The sequence below is a fragment of the Cuculus canorus genome, chromosome 2 (assembly GCF_017976375.1).
Source record: "Cuculus canorus isolate bCucCan1 chromosome 2, bCucCan1.pri, whole genome shotgun sequence".
In the NCBI taxonomy this organism is placed as follows: domain Eukaryota; kingdom Metazoa; phylum Chordata; class Aves; order Cuculiformes; family Cuculidae; genus Cuculus; species Cuculus canorus.
Window position 1 is genome coordinate 62,618,083 of NC_071402.1, and position 15,770 is coordinate 62,633,852.

The following is a 15,770-nucleotide window of genomic DNA, read 5'->3' on the forward strand; positions in this document are numbered from 1 at the left end:
AGCATTTCCCTTGGAAGGTTGTAGCAATTTTGACATTAGAGTCGTTGGACAGAAACACTGTAAAATGTACACAAAGCACAACCTCTCTGGTTTGTGGTCTTAAAAAGAGCTCTGAGAACTGATTTTGCCACTAAAAAAAAATTTTAAAAATGAATGACCTGAAAGGAAAGTATTCATAAAAGTGCAGAAATCCTGGTCTCAAGAGAGAGCGTACACATGTCTGTAGAACAAATATAACTGTGAAGATTTAAATAATTTGATGGCACATAACCTAATCTGACATGGCAGCAGGTTATTTTACAAATTGTGAAGGGCTCTGCCCACCAGTGTCATAATAAGAGCCTTTTTGAGAGGCAGTTCAAACATATGGATTTTTCTGGAAGCAAACATCCAGGCTATAGAAATGGAGACTGAGAGTAAAGTAACTCCTGACGACTCGTTTTCTAGGCTACTCAGCTGTAGGTGAGACAGCATGCACAGCATTTATACTTAGGCTCTCCATACAACCAACAGGTGGATCAAATCCAGCAGTACTAGCAGTACAGAGATGCTCACGGCATGGTTTCATAATTACTTGACAAGAGAGCAGTGGGCATCAGTCAGCAGGATCCTGTTCCATACATGGGTAGATGAGAAAGGGCCACAGCTCTCCCCACAGAGGGCACAGGATCAATCCTCTCTGCCCTTTGCTAGTAGATCTCCTGCCTGGCTATGGTGTGCCGCTCCAGGAGCTGGCATACAGATAAAGTTGGCTCTGTGTGTTAGGTCTGAATTGCTCCGAGGTAATTGCTGACCCTCACCATTCCAATTAGCAGTTACATGCTCTCTGACACAGCCCACAGGACCAATCTTTTTTTGCAAACACACCTATTGAAACTTTCTTTGCACTTGTTATCGTGCATACAAGCTTTGCTGTTGCTTTTCAACAGATCAAAGGCATATCAGGAAGAATGAATGTTGTACCAGCTCTGGACATGAGCAGAAATATGTATACATCCATACTACCAAAAGACATGAACTGCAAAACGTTGATGGACTAGAACGAAATGCATATATTTAAGGGGATATTTTTAATCACTTTCTCTGATCGTTATGATTTGATGAGATAATCCTATCCATTTAGCTTTAATAAACTCACAGATCATGAACAATGGCTGCATTAAATCTATTCTCACCAGCAGTAACATGAGGAGCGAAGGCTTACCGGCTCTTCTCACAGCATTTGATTTTATTCACTCAGTCTCTCATTCCACATCAGCTACCATCTGGACAAAATGCAGAAACCATGACACCCGCTTGAAGAATAAGATGTTGATCAGATGGAATGGGCTGGGACTTTATCTTGAGAGCAGAAATGTGAATTGTTGGTAGCACAATTGCTTAAAAGGTTTGTAAATTATGTGAGTTCAGCTCAGCATATGGCTCATGTGAAATATGGACTTGTGAACTTTTCACAAAACTTGAGCTTGGATGATATAGTGGTGGCTGTTTTATAAACACGTGTGATAAATAAGTACAACTTTACGTGCGCACACACACAAGAGAGAGTGTCAATGACTTTCAACACCCTTTTAAATAATGATACTATTTTATCTTTGCTTAGCAGCACACAAATATTTATTTCACCCAAAATATCCACACAGACTTCACAGTACTGCTGGGGCCCTCTTGCTGTGCTGCTCTTGTGTGGATGGGAATGCTAAATGGCAATAGGAAACCAGCCCATTGCCATTCTGCCTAGGCAAGGGGTATGGAAGTATAATAGGTCTTCCTTTGGCTGGGTGCAGTATGGTCCCTCAGCTGCTTTTCCCTCAGCAGAGCTGCATGGGTACAGTCACCACAGAAACTCTTCTTTCCTGGCAAAGATGACCCTCTGGAGGCTCAGGAGTGAGCAGCAAAACCCATCTGAGTAACCCTGCCCTCTGCAGGGACTGGAGAAAATCAAGACATATTCCCTAATGCATTCATGGAAGAGTAAATGTCAGTTTGCACGCACAGGGAAGAACACTACAAGTGTTCCAATCCCACTTTTGTTGATCACCTGGGACATATATTCATGTAGGTTTCTCACATGTCATGAGGTGATTTCTGGGTACCAATAGCCAAGAATTGAAACTGAAGAAACATGGTTTCTTATTACCGTCACTGATCCAGCTAATGCTGCTAAGACGCTAATGCATTTCTTTTTATTTCTTTCCCAATTTTGGAAAAAACAACCAAACAAACCCCCCAAAAAAACCCCATGTTCAAGACTTTGGGGGAGATGATACAGATTTTAAAAAATTAGTCCCCACTCTAGTGTCAAGCTATGGTGCTTTACAGCAGCCAGCTTTGCAGTGCTAAATGGTCTTCTCTAGCCTCATCCTTCTGCCTGCCTACAAGAAATAGTGACAAATTACAGTTGGGGGTGGGGTGGCTGAAGAAAGAAATATTCCATTTTTAATTGCCTTTTCATTTTCTTTTTATAGCCATGCTTAAACTGTGAGTTATCAGAAGCTGTTCAAAGTCTTTTCCTTTTACCATTTTAAAATATATTCCTCCTAAAGCCGGATGAAAAATACAGTTAATGGGGTTTTGTGACTCCCACAAAGTCCCCTACAAATTAAGGGACTTTGAAAAAATGTCAGCTGCCCAGTTCCCAAGAAAGAAAAATTAAACAATAAAGGCTTATCGACTTGTTCATGAGAAGATAAAGCATTTATGAATGAGACCCTTTCGTACTCTCTGGTTTGTGATCAGAGTCTGCAATTTCCAAGATTCACAGAAAATATTCTGATTAGTGAAAAAAATGCTCTGATTAAATGAGGTTTAAGATTTTATAACTGAATCCCATCCTCCGTTCAGCCTGTTTTCATACAATGTGCTGTCCTGCTCAGTCGTTACCAATTATAACCAGTGCCATAAAAACATCACATTCATGCAGATCAGCTGATTGTGCCAAGTTCAAGAAAGGACAGCAGGATAGAGATGACAGCAGCTTCTGCTGGCTCTGCTCCAAAGTCCCTTCAGGCTTGTTGTTGTTTTTCTCTTCTGTGGACCCCCAGGATTTCAGTTTCTCAGAAATATTAATGCCATCCCTCTCTCTGAGAGGGCCCAACTCCCATCTACAGATACCGTTGAGTGTATTTCTGTTGATTTCTACAGGTCATCTACAGAGCTCTTCATCCCCCATGTCTTCCTCTTTTATTACACTATTTCTGATCTCCCTGCCATGTGTCAGCCTGACACAAGCAAAAGCCTTAAACAAAAACTTACCTATGCACTACATACAGATAACTGGGATTATGGCTCCCCATCTTTGCTGTGCATATAGCTTCTGTGTGGTCTGAAAGATCTTCGAGCAAAGAGGGGAAAAGCCACCTGTGGAAGACTTCCAATTTTAAATTTGCTGACTTGTGGAGTCCTGCCCTATGTCATCTAGAGAAAGGGCGGTAACACAAAAGGAGGACTCGCACTACTACTTCTTTCTTGTCTGAGCACAGCACACAAGGCAACTTGCAAGGATCTTGTTAGATTACTATTGAAAGTCAGCTGGATTTTCTGACTTAATTTCTTTGGAAATTGAAAACTGTTTCACTTGGAAAATGATTATGATTGTAGCTAGCTAGCTGTATTAATCAGGGTTGAAAATTGGTTTAAAATGTTTTACTTTAACTTATGCCATTAGCAAACATAAGCTGAAGAAACCAGCTCTTCTTACACGGCACAAAGAAAAATGAGATTTTAAGAATATCTTTCTTATTCCCTTTCCCTCTGTCACTGCATTTTCCTGATACTGGAAATGTGAGGGCAATTTCATCAACAACAAGACAGTGGTCAGCTGCAAAAAGGAAGATCATTCACTTCTCCATATGAACTGCAGCAAAACCTGGACTATAATATCCACTGCAGAGTTTTAAAAAAATCCTGTATCATTGTTAATAACAAATAAAACATTTTTGTCTTATTCCTTTTAATCTTGGGGAAAAAAAAGAAAACAAATAAATCAAATATCAAGACAGTTTAACACAGTACTCAACCACCCTTCAGGCTCCTAACCTGCCCAGTGTCATATATTTTTAGCATTCAGGTGATTTGGCTAACTAAGCAGGGACAGCACTAATTGCTGCAGGAGGCTGACGTCGAAGAAATAGTCATATTCTTCCTTTTACTTGGTGCAGTCTGCCATGACTCTGCAGAGTGACACAGCGAACTCAGAATAGCAACCGAACAAAGTGAGTCTCCCTAATGCCAGACAGGGATCATGGAAAATGATGGAGTGTCTCTGAATTAAAGACAAAAAGCAAAAAATATGCAAAATCTGGAAAGCCAGCTCATGCCGAAGGAGTATTCAATTTAACTGATGATAAAAGAAAACCCAGGAGAAGGATGAGTTTGGATGACATTCAAGCATGCATCCTGTGTTAGGAGGAGGGTAGAGGTACCATCTGCTTACATTACCCTTGATTGCTAGAACCACAGTGGATAAGTACAACTATGAAAAGAACCTTTGCTGCACAAGCAAAGGCCATGGCCAACAAAGTCAAAGATTTCCTGTTTCATCAACTGATGGCCTCTTTGCTAAGGCGTCTTCTCTGCAGTGGCTGGTGGAAGGCAGAACTAACAGTGGTGGGGAGCAGCAGGAGGGAGGTATCTGCTCCCCTAGGGGTGAATTATCCCTGTACTCATTTTCTTCCGCGTAAGAGAGCAATTGCACTGAAGCAGTGCAATTGTGTTTCCCTTGCTCCATCAAAAGTGGCTCTAGATCCTTTGGTCTGTCATTTACATGTTGAAAGCAATGCATAGAAATTCTGAAAAAATAAGGTGTGTTTCTGTTAATGGTAGTATAAACAGACAAGGAAGCAGAGAAGACATTTTCTAAGTTCCAGGAAGAGAAACTCCCTTGTCTGCACAAACAAAACCGGTTTTAAAATATAGTCCAACTTTCCTCATCTCACAAACCACCTGATCACCACATTTTTTCTCTCATCACTATGAGATGCGGGAGGCATACAATCTCTTTCCTGGTCAAATGCTAAAGAGGCATTGTATATAAAATGCACAGACAAGCAGAATAGGTTTACATAATGTTAATATAGACAAACGACATGTACAACATATCTAGCTGCAATTTAATTAGATTAATTAGATCGATATAATTAGCAGTGCTATATGACACTATCAAGACTTAGCCTTGCAAAGAACACTGCTAGAAATGGTTTACAGTCTTAAAGCATTGTAACAGCTCATGGAGTATCCATGCTATCATGCATCAATATCACCACTAACACACTATTAATACTGGTAGTTTATAGGACACTCAAGAGACACATAAAACACTACCCTTGCAGAGGAAAATTTTGATAATGGAGCCTGTTAAATTATTTCAACTGTTGAAAAGATCACATTCGAACTTAATTCCAAACTACAGCATGGTCATGATTATACAGCAAGTTAATTTAACCCATCGAGGCCAAAGCAGACATAATGAGCAAAACAGACTGAGGCAGCATGACTTACCAATGAGCATTTTGCTGAGAGTCCTGCGCAAGTTTTGTACACATAATAAATCATAAGTGGCTGTTTGACTATTGCATCATCTACTTGGACGTAGACTTGATGTCACACTTGGTGAAATCTCCTAACGTTTTTATTGTTTTTAATAGTGATTTTGCATTAAACAGGGCTGTGGGATTGTGCTTGGAGATCTAAACCTCCATAGTGGTAAAAAAATGTTAATTTACATATGCTAGTGCACTGGATACACTTGGACTCATAACTTACCAAACAAAGTAGGTATGTGCAACATCTAGAATCAACTACTGTGACTTTCTGTATCCTGGAAATCATAACCCTGCAAGGAGAAAAGAAAAAAACAGCAATTTCTGCTTCTTCAAACTAACAGCAGACACTAAAATTCAGCAATACAAAGTGATAACCAGAATTCACGTTTATGGATTTCTCCCACTAAGCAGAGAGGCTAAACATAACTAGTTTATCTGCACTTTTAATTTGATATTTACACAAAATTCTACTAAGAAAAACAGTTGGTACCTTAACTGCTTAGACTAGGAAAGGGCTTTGTCTCTTTGCATTTAGACACGTAAGAATATATCTTTTCACAGAAAAGAAACATGTAACAGCCTTGGCATCTGCCATTTATGCTCAAGATACGCTGATAAGGAAAGAAATGCCAGAATTCTTGCCAGATTCTTATCCATCCTGCAGCTTTTGCTGGAGAGAGATGGCTCAAACATTTGACCATGGAGTACTGAGGAAAAAAAATCAACCCATTTCATAAAGAAGACCAGACAGTTCAGTTGCTACCACTGAAGGCTGAAGAATTTCAGAACAAAATGGCCTTGCTTTAGCCTGTGTATCTTGGCAGGCCACAAGAATTAGGCCCCAGGCATCCTAAAGCTCATTAAAAGAGCAAGTGTAGAAAGTTGAGATGTGGCTCAGGTTTTCTTAAGAACAGATGTAATTTAAATGTATGTATCTCCCTAAAACTTAGAGAGGAAAACATCCCATTTTCCCTAGGTTTTGGGATACCTTAGATACATTATGGTTTACACTAGTGGTAGTCCAAGTCATCTGTCCTTGATCATACTTTTTATTTCAACAAAAAGTTAAACACAATTTGAAGTCCTCCTCTTCCTCCCTGTTTGGAATATACATTACTCCTTAACTGATAAAACCAGCGTCATTCTGGCTTTATCTATCTTCAGCATTGTGTTGGATATACACTCACTGATTTTGACTTTGGTTAATTTTGCATTCTACTAATTACAATAGAGATTCACACTACCAGTTAAATAGACTAAAGCACAGAAGACTGAAATAAAGTGTGTCTTTTGTCTGGAAATAATCACCTATATTATGGAAATTGTGAAAGCTGAAAATGAATGTTATAGCTTTCCAGCTTTTTTCATGTGATGCTGATTTTAGCTTCTCTGATAGAAGACTTTGCTCACTCACTTTCTCTGCCATATGTTAAGAAGAAAGTAGTACTATTTTCATGTGTGAGCACAATTAATAAAAAGCAGGTAGGTATTCCAGCTGATACTAAATAAAAAATTTGGAAGTAGAAGTTATCTGTATCAATTTTCCATTTTTTCATTCTTTTTTTAAAATAGCTAATTTAGGATACTCTGTCATAGAGTAGTGTTATAACATATGTATATTTTATGACAGCTAAATGACAAATTTGTCTGAAGTGAAGCTATTCTTTGAAGAGTTAATTATAACCTGTGTAATGTATTAAAGAAAATCAATATATATTTGGAATGAGTCACTGTTGAATTTTATTCCAAACAAAGCAAATTTATCCAAAAAAAATGAAAGCTCCATTTTTAACTCAGTTTTTCCTGAAACAATCTAGTTTGAAATTTAATTAGTAGAAAAGGAATATTTTGTCAATTTACCTGTGCAACAATCCTTTTCTAACTTAGCATTATATAATCTGCTTGTATGATGCTCAGCTGAAAATTTCACATCTAATGTTGTTTGACAGCAAAACAATGGGCCCGACTGGTCTAATTGCTGAACACCTTGACATATGTGATATTTGGACTCTGAAAAGCATCACCAAATTTTAGGTATCTGTTCCAACCTTTCAAGCTTTTTCAAACAATTAGACAGAGAACTAAGAATTTACTCTCAGAACTGCTCAAGGAGTAAATAAAGAAAAACACATTACATTTTTCCAGGCACCTCCAGAACTAGGATTTTTGACTCGTGTAGTTACCAGCAATTTCAGTGTACAGGTTTTGTCATCATACTGAGCATACCAGCAATAGTATCTTCATTCTGCAGCCACAGCAACCCAAAGTATAATTAACTAAAATTCTAATATGAAATAAATCTAAATGTTTTGAAGTTGACTCTCCTTTTTCTAACAGTGATTACAAAGCTACAGAAAAAAATCTCAAATATTTCATTTGTGCAACGGGAGGGAAATTTTTTAATTAATAAAAAAAAATCCAGCACTAAGAGAGAAAGATCCTTAAACAACAACAGAGGAACAAATGACAAAGTTTATTATATTCATTGGTTTTATAGTTGAAATAAAAAGCATGAAGAAGAATAAGGGCATGCATAAAGCAATTCACATTTTACACAGGGAAGGGATTTTTTTTTTTAGTTATATGTACATGCTAGATTTACATATGATTATCTCTAGGTATCTAGCAATATCCTGTCTCATCTGATCATCCTTTGGTCAGGTAGGCTCTGAAACTGCATGTTCATTTTAAGAAAACAGGTTTTATCGCTGTAGCTGAAAAAAAGCCAGAGGTAATGTAAAAACAATCCATTGTTTGCAGGATTATAGGCAGATTAAGACCAGGATTACAGGAGCAAATCAGTATGTCATCTGCATATGGTGAACCCAAATTTATAGAGTTTCCAATTTTCATTTCTTGAAGCAATTCTTAGTTGCTGAAAAATAAGGCTAAAGGTTCCATTACAATTGCAAAAAGAAAAGAGGATAATGGGCAGCCTTGTCTAGCTCCCTGGTGTCGTTTTAAAAAGGGCGAGTTTAAATTGCTAGTATGTACAGGCCTGGTCAAGATACTACATATATTTTTAATCCAATTTTTATGAAGGTCTTTCTAAAGTGAAAAGTGTGAAGGTTTGGGGTTTTTGGCTAGGGAGGGGGTGGGTTAAGAACAGTTGATGAGTATTATCATTTCAATAAGTCCAAAGAATTTCCAGTCAGCTGAATGGACAAACCTATATTATCAAACTCTTGTGGTGACTAAACAAAAACACTGAATTATCCTCAGTGAAGCACAATGGAAATGGTTGAGGCTGAGGTATATGGAAATCATTTGTGATGAGCTGAAGAAGTGTTTCGGCAAGCCTCTGCTTCACTTTAAACCTTCAGTTAAGTCTTACTAGAGATTTGAATGCCTGCATATGTGTTTTGCATGCAGAAAAGTATTTCAACACTCATAAATTAATGTAGCCCTATGTTTAAGACCAATACCCTATGCTACAGACAGACAGGAAAAGGAGTACATAGGAATTGTCACATTGTGTAATAACAGATTTCTTGATTCACATGTTCAGTTAAGCACTTCCAATAACAGATCAGTTGTGCATGTATGATTTCTCACTGAATGTTTACTGGCAGCTCATCTAAGCATGTTACTTCGCCTATTGTTAGACTATAAGAGCATTTATTATTTCTTATTAAGTCTAAGGTTACACTTTGATCTGGTAAAAGTTTCAATAAAGTGCTTTTGTTTACAAACTTTATCTCCTGTTGAAAGCAACTTGGAAGATTAGAGTGTCTGACACTGCTCTTTGAAAGTGTTATTTATGATTTCCAGATCATATGTCAAAGTTTGAGCCTTTAGTTTTAATAACTGACACAGTTTGGGATAGTTCATCTTATTCTTTACACAGAACATGTGCCAGCAGTTTCTCATTTGTATTCTCACTGGTTTACTTTATATGAAAGCTGTTCTGCAGCCATGGCAAGTTGCCGTTTGTTCACTTTTTGTCAGCTAATTCAGTTGAGGTTTTTTAGTACACATATTAGTATTCATTGATTTTTGTCATTTTGAAACTATTATTCAAAATTACTATTGTTGTATCTCTCCTTTTTTGAGGTCTACACCATTGTTAATTGTGGTTTTTAATGATTCCCGTCTAGGATTTTATAGCATATTATTACCATCACAGAATCAAGTTTCAAATTAATATTTTAGTCTGAAAAAAGCACTCCTTTTCTTTTTTCAAGTCGTGCTCAATTTGTTCAGGCAGTTTCATGCTTTGTGACAATTTGTAAAAAGATTTTTTTTCTGCTACTTCTACAGTGGTTTGGAATAATGAAGTGGTAAAAGAGAAGTCAAAAAAGTCTGTATAACACTTGTGTGGCATTTTCACTTCAGCCTCCCGTTTCTAAAAGGTAGATCGGAGCATATTGATCCACTTCCCATGGACTGTCCACGGTTGGTCCAAGACAAAATGAACTGAATTGTTGTAAGCTGGAAACAGCTAACAGGCAGATAACGGAAATTAGTCCATCATTCAAGGCATACACCTCTTGTTAGCCCAAAAAGAAGACCTTCCTCAACATTGTCACCTGTGTACCTATGACTGACAGTACTCCCACCTGAAATTTGGGTCTATGCATCACGCTGAAAATCAGTGGGGAAAAGCCCTCAACAAAAAGTGAGTTCTCTGAAGTATTGCCTTTCCCTGCCAAACTTATCTTTTCTTATCCACAGAAAAACTAGATCCCACTTCTTTTGAACCACATATTTATTTCTCACAGGCGCTGTGATATCTGGGCAATAATACTGACTGCCTCTGCAAAAGCAGACAATCAGCTGTGTATGCATGTTCCTGAAGACAGATTACACAAAGATGTTGAAAAAGATAGGGTAGAGGATTGAAAACTACATGTCCCACAAGGAGAGGTCTTCTGTTATCTGTCTAGGAGTAACATTCAGAGCCAGCTCAGAGCTGCACTTCCAGAGCTGCTGGGTCCTGTAAGTGAACCAGCTGCACTCAAGAGACTGATGGTGTCGAAGGCTGTTGACGGATCAAGCAACAGTAACATACATGTCTTCCCTTGCTCAGTGGCTGGAAGTTCACCTACCAGGACCACTAGATCTGTCTCCACACTGTACTCATCCAGATCGATACCCGATTATGAAGAACAATGGATTATGGTGGATGAAGTTCTAGACACTCCTTTTCCAGCATTTTTGCTTAGACATAAGAGTTCAGATATCTTAAGTATTCGTGCTTAACAAACTAGTTCAGGTGAAGAGATGGCAGAGAGGTATCTAAGAAGCTTTAAGCACCCTAATTTTCAATAATTTCTCAGTTTAGCTTTAATATAAAAATCTATTATTTCACACTTTAAAACTTCTGTTAGAATTTTAAATTCAAAATTGAAGCTTCTTTTTCCCCGAGAGATTAAATTTCTTTACGCATACGGGGATTAAAATACAATCTTACTGTTGGACTTCTCCCTATTTTTATGATCCTTCCTTAAGCATAAGGTTCTTGGTATTGTACAAGAAAGACAGAGAGAGAGAAAAAAAGAAAAAGAATGTACTTGTCTGGTGGTCTCACATAAGAAAGTTTTCCAGGAATGCAGAAAAGAAAGAAAAGTAGGACAGCAATTTTATTATGCATAGTAGTTATTGGGACTAGAGACGAATGGTGAAGGATTGTTTGCTACAGTGGTGACACGTACAGTGGTAGTTGCAAAGCATTGTGGGAATTATCTGAAACTCTTGTACTAAATTTCAACATATTTCATGTATTAACTGTCCACACAGCTTATATTACAATTACACACTGAGAATAAGCAAGTAAATTTACCGACTCAAGATAAACCCTGTTGCCCATAGAGTATGAGAGAAACTGGTAAGATCATGAACACCCTTGAGTTGGTTATCACATACTGATGTCCTAAATTCAAATTTTAAATCAACAGAAGTTTCCACAGACTGTCTAATTAAATGCAAAGAAATGCTGAAGGACTGTAATATATTTCTGCTGTGCCGAGACACAACATACAGCTCATATAGCTGCAGATGCAGTGGTAACCAAGATACCGATATGCTGTTTACAAATACTAACAGGCAACCATGAAAGCACTAGGACAATGCTAGATGTCTAATTAGCATAGAACAGGGTCTATACCCTACTTTTATTAACATTAATATAACCGATTAAACCAGAGAGATCTTTCTAATAAATAGCTCTGGTTTGGGCAGGATATTAACTGAAGGAAAAATTATATGAAGGCTTAAGGTTAGGGTTTGATTGAAGATTTTAGGCTACTGAATCTATTTAGTAATTAGATGGGGACTAAAAGGAACATTTTATCTTAGAATGAATATGAGTTATTTGTTGGGACAAAGAGCCAAAGTCTCGGGTGTCATGCTTTCATCTACTTACAGCAAATGGAGAAAACCTGGCTTCTCAGCAGTGGTCAGTAATCAAATGTGAAAATTCAGTCAAGTTAGTATTTTCTCAATTACAAAGCTTTTTAATGTATTGTTTTAAAATAATTGAAAATAAGCATCACTGAGAATAAAATCCTCATTTAAAAAATGTTTCTGCAGCAGGAATGTCTAAACAAACTACAGTAAATAGCTCCATTCGTAATGATCTCACTCTGTCTATTGTAAGTGCTGATGTAAATTACACCAGAGTTCAGAGCGACATCATTCTCTCTACTGTATTTTTTTGTTTTCATTCCAAGTGTAATTCCACATAGAAGGGTGAAGAGAATCACCATGAGGGGCCAGGTTTGTACGAGATGAGGTTTTTGTCACATTAATTTTTCTCTTGGAGTAGATATCCATAGAAAGACCTTTAGAATTTGCTAGGTAGAGACAATTTCTTAATTCAAGGTGTAATTCTACTCAGTCGTTTACAAATGTATAATTACAAACATTTCAACAGGGAAATTTTGCAGTGGCTTTTTCAGCCTCTAGTATTATGTCCACTATTGCAACACAACAAAGAAAAGAATGACAGGAAGTGATATTGCAAGCTGTGTTTAAAAATGACACAAAAGCAAAAGACATCCCATCTCTGCATCTCCAGAGCATATGCAGGATGGTACAGCCTACAGAAAGGAAGATGCTATCTTCAGCTGAGGGATATCAATGATTTCCTAAATCATTATATTTGTCTGTTAAATTTGTTTTCCATGATTCATGTGATTTGATACTTTTTTTCCTTTGGAATGTCACTTTAAAAGAACACAGAATCCATGCAAAACCTAATTCTGAATTTGTATTCAGAATTCAAAATACATGAATTTGCATTTGTCTTAGAGCACGGTTCTGAAGAATCAAAAGGACTTAGATTTTGGGAGTGTTTATAAGCAAAGAATGGAATGAACTTGTCTTCCAGTCCTAGTTTCTGGGGATCAGCCTCTCCAGTGAAATATTTAAGAATCTGATCCTTCACATTGATCCCTTCATATCTTGTCAATAAAAGAAGAGATATAAAGTGACATGATCTGCATATTTGCTAATGAAGCGTCCATCCTGCTCTTAAGCCATGCAAGCACCAGCACCACAGTAAAGCACCAAGCACAGATTTGCCTAGGATTCTTCAGCAACTTTTGGATGATACAGGCATTAGATTAAGGATACTGCTAAGAGGTTATTTTGTAATATTTCCATCTGAAATCTGTGAAGCATCAAATGGTGTTATGCAAACAAAGCCAAAATTCCAAACAATCATGAAAGTAGGTTGAGATCTGCTGTTTGATTTTTATCTCAAGAATGCATAATTTGAACTGGAAGTTTCCAGATCTTACTGTGCCAAAAATCAGGATAAGCTGACTGTATTTGGGCATTTAATATGGATGGACCCCAGAAGAGGATAAGTTTTGTGAATTCAGCTGCTTAGGCAGAAAAAAGTTCCAACTGTGACACTTGTGTATGAAGGCAATCCTAGGCCAAAAGAGAAAAGAGAGAACCAAGCACAGCATGACTTCTGTCTTCATAGAAAACAACTCTCCAGAAGGGGATGCAGCGGTTTCAGATTTTTTTGAAGTATTTTAAAAATATATTTATTAAGAAAATAAAAAACATCTCCGTGATACACACACACCCCCAAATGGAATTTTAAAATTATTTTGTAAACTACTCTCTTTCTGATATGGGGTTATGCGACTACTGCAAACTTTCAACAGACATAAAGCAAAATCAGTCAGTTAAAGTTGCAATGGAAGAAAAACAAGCTGTAAATGAAGTAGACAGAACTGCAAATATCAGGCAACTGGGACAGAAAGTAGCATAATAGATTGATCAATTTAATGACTGACTAAAACTCTGTTCTAAAATAAGCTGCAGGACAAATAGGGGTAAAAATCCTTCCTGACTACATAGTCATTTCTGTATGATCAATTCCTTCATCTGCATTGCATAGTGTTGCACAAACTACTTGAGATTAAAATCTCGAGGCTCAGTTTTTTGGATTTGTCTCAACTGGCAGCTTATTCAAGGTTATTAATCAGATCTGTTTCATAATTCTCAAAATGTCATAAAGAGGGCTCACATTAAGAAAAAAAAATCATGTATATCATGCAAACATCTTTCTGGGGATGAGTCAGTCAGCTGTAGGTTGTGCCTCAGCTCTGTTGCAGTGTGCACTGCTGTTCGAGTTGCTGGTTCTAACCAGACTTCTTTGAACTTAATTTTCCCTGGAAATACTACAGATTTTTTTCATCTTCACCTCAGAAGACCAAAAAGACACAAATAAACAGATCTCCTACAAACTGCTGTGACCCTTCAACTCACCACAGTAACGGAAAAAAGGAATTATGTCTGATACAGCTTTTTTCAACTTAGATATTGGTTACAAGAAACAACAACATTAGAATCAAGAAGCTGGGACAGATAATTTTTGTTTTCATCAAGCATGAATCAGTCACCAGAGGACTGCAGTGTTCTTCAGGAGAAAAACATCTTTTTTCATGACATTTCAGCATCTGGACAAGATACACTCTGAAGAGGATACAACAAATGAGGGGTAAAAGTCAGTGTGGAGATGCTACCATGCTGAAGGCTTCTCTAGAATCCTGTGGGTTTGGTTACACATTAAATCCAGTTGTCGGACTAAATAGAGGAAGTAGGCAAGCTATGTTGAGTCATTTCAGTTGGAACCTCAGGTCATTAAGAAACTGAACTGTAAACTCTGGAGCCTGACCTGGACAGTTGAAATATTCTACAAAGCAGAACATTATTTAAAGACCTTTTCTGAAGGTAGCAAACAACCCTCTGGCTTAAGTCCTGAATAGACTTCATCAAAAAGTTCTTCTCCAGTCAGTCGTGATTCCATAGTAAAAATTTTACTACTATGCGCGCACACACACATACAGACACACGCACACGTGAAAAAAATTCAGATACTGTCTGCTTTCATACTCTTCTGTTGGTTCAGCCACAGAAAGTCATTACAACCTTTCCTCTAGGAGAATGCAAAGACAATGCATTGGAAAGCATCATACAATATATATCTTTGGCTTCACAGAATCATAGAATCATTAGGTTGGAAAAGACCTTAGAGATCATCAACTCCAACCATACCTGTCTACTACTAAATCATGTCCCCACGCACTTCATCTACCCACCTTTAAACACCTCCAGGGATAGTGACTCAACCACCTCCCCGGGCAGCCTGTTCCAGTGCTTGATAACTGCTTCTGTGAAGAAATTTTTCCTTCAGTGCATCAGTGAGAAATACTGAGTATCTGGGAAAACTCTCCCGGAAAAAGAATGTAGATAAGAAACATTAACCCCACTGCTTTCATGTAGACTTATTTCCAAATCAAAATACTGTGTTCTTTAGCCATTTAGAACTATAAAAGAATTCTGTTGTGTCTTTAAAGGAAATAATTATTTTTAAATTACCCTTATAGATATCTGAAAGAAAAAAAAATGATAATAATTAGCAAAACTTACAATATCTGATGAAAATAATTTAACTCTACAATTACCAACATGCCTTACCTTTTCAGCTTTAAATAATTACAGTTGTGGCGACAATAAATGCAGTTAATGCAAATATAGGTATTTGTAGAAAAAGTAATAGACATTCAACTAAGAATCATACAGAAAGGTCCACATACTTCATAAGTAAAAATCCACAAAACACAAAGGATATTTTAGAATTGCCTTGTGTGAAAAAGTCACAGACATAATTTTATATTGTTTCATTTTTCAGAACAAATTAAACTTCATAAAACATAAAATCCATCTTTTACTTGTCTATTATATAGTGTCATGAAAGGCAAGGAA

At 37.2% G+C, this 15,770-nt stretch overlaps 1 long non-coding RNA gene across 2 annotated transcripts in view; it reads right to left on the minus strand.

Moving 5' to 3' along the window:
• Positions 1-15,199, minus strand: part of LOC128851302 (uncharacterized) — a 34,597-nt gene extending 19,398 nt beyond the window's left edge. For both annotated transcript variants that reach the window (XR_008448630.1, XR_008448629.1), the window contains exons 1-2: positions 15,104-15,199; positions 5,764-5,833 (exon numbers count right to left, since the gene is read on the minus strand). This is a non-coding gene — a long non-coding RNA (uncharacterized LOC128851302). The remainder of the gene's footprint in view (positions 1-5,763; positions 5,834-15,103) is intronic.
• Positions 15,200-15,770: the final 571 nt, after the last annotated feature.